The sequence below is a fragment of the Rutidosis leptorrhynchoides genome, chromosome 5 (assembly GCF_046630445.1).
Source record: "Rutidosis leptorrhynchoides isolate AG116_Rl617_1_P2 chromosome 5, CSIRO_AGI_Rlap_v1, whole genome shotgun sequence".
Lineage (NCBI taxonomy): Eukaryota > Viridiplantae > Streptophyta > Magnoliopsida > Asterales > Asteraceae > Rutidosis > Rutidosis leptorrhynchoides.
This window is the reverse complement of record NC_092337.1, coordinates 332,470,590-332,472,361: the sequence shown is the minus strand read 5'-3', so window position 1 is coordinate 332,472,361 and position 1,772 is coordinate 332,470,590. Positions and strand designations below refer to the sequence as shown.

The following is a 1,772-nucleotide window of genomic DNA, read 5'->3' as shown; positions in this document are numbered from 1 at the left end:
TCCCACCCCATGCCACCGCATTACAAACGGTCTAAGGGCTAAATACTCATTCTTTGACGTGGCATAACTGGGTAGGGACAACCACGAACCCCTTCATAAATTAATTAATTTTAATAAATTAATTAAATAAAATCTTAGAAACATTCATTAAAAAAAGTTACATGACATCCAAACCCAAACAACTTATCATATATAAAGCTTAAAACCCACTCCTACTTTTCACACCCATGGATTCACTAACACTTGTCTGCACCGCCTTACTTCTCGTCGGCGGCCTTTACTGGTTCGTCTGCCTTCTCGGCTCCGCCGAACAAAAAGGCAAACACGCCGTTAATCTCACCGGCGGTTCAATTAAGCGTGAAAACGTTCAAGATAATTACAATCAGTACTGGTCCTTTTTTCGCCGGCCGAAACAGATCGAGAAGACTGAAAACGTTCCAGCTTTCGTTGATACTTTCTATAATCTGGTGACGGATTTTTTTTTTTTTTTTTTTGAAAGGCAAGGCCCCAAGGTGAAGTTGGTTCAACCAACCCTTTAGAGTTGGTGACGGATATTTACGAATGGCGGTAGATCTGATCACGAACAAATGGCGGTAGATCTGATCGGAGTGAAACCGGGTCAGAAGATCCTGGATGCCGGGTGCGGTGTGGAGGTCCGATGCGTGTGATTGCGGCACATTCGGGTTGTAACGTTCTTGGAATTACTATTAACGAGTATCAAGTGTCACGTGCCAAAGCACATAACAAAAAAGTTGGGTTAGATCACTTATGCGACGTCGTCTGTGGTAATTTTTTAGAAATGCCGTTTGAAGACAATAGTTTTGACGGTGCGTTTTCGATCGAAGCCACGTGTCACGCGCCTAAATTAGAAGATGTGTACGGTGAAATTTATAGGGTTTTGAAACCTGGATCGATGTACGTATCGTATGAATGGGTGACGACTGAATTGTACAAAAGTGAAGATCCTGAACACGTGGAGGTAATTCAAGGGATTGAAAGAGGTGATGCGTTACCTGGAATGAGATCTTACAATGAGATTGCTGAGGTGGCGAAGAAAGTAGGGTTTGAAGTTGTGAAAGAGAAAGATTTAGCGAAACCGCCATCGAAACCATGGTGGTCGAGGTTGAAAATGGGGCAAATTGCGTATTGGAGGAATCATATTGTGGTAATGGTGCTTGAAACGGTTAAAGTTGCACCAAAAGGGACAACTGATGTTCATGAAATGTTGTTTAAGACTGCTGATTATTTGACTAGAGCTGGTGAAACTGGGATTTTTAGTCCGATGCATATGATTTTGTTGAAAAAAACCTGATACGCACATGAATCATGACCATTTGACCCTTTGACCAATATGTTTATAGTATTTTCCATACTCAAGCTCGTGATTGGACGTTATTGTTGTATATATGGTTATAGTATTCCACGTGCATGCTTATATGCATTTGGTCTATGTTTACAGTTAATATTATCTGGTTGAGAATAATATGAAGTGGATTTGTGTATTTATGCACGTTTCCATTACCCTTAGATTATTTAAGTAATTGTTGGTTTCATAAGTAGTGACTGTAGCTTTTATTAGTATAAACGAATATATTAACACATTAGATGATTCATTCTCTAACAAAAGTACCCTTCGTTGGAGGGAAAAAACGCAACTAACAACCGCTAAAAAAACCATCCTCTTTGATGGAACGGGTCATACGGTGTTTTAGTACGTGTTACGTTACACATAATTTTTAGACATAATAACTAATAATTTAGAATTTGATCAA

General features: G+C 39.5%; 1 pseudogene; it reads left to right on the top strand.

Moving 5' to 3' along the window:
- Positions 1 to 218: 218 nt before the first annotated feature.
- LOC139849554 (24-methylenesterol C-methyltransferase 2-like) lies at positions 219 to 1,312 on the top strand (annotated as a pseudogene).
- Positions 1,313 to 1,772: the final 460 nt, after the last annotated feature.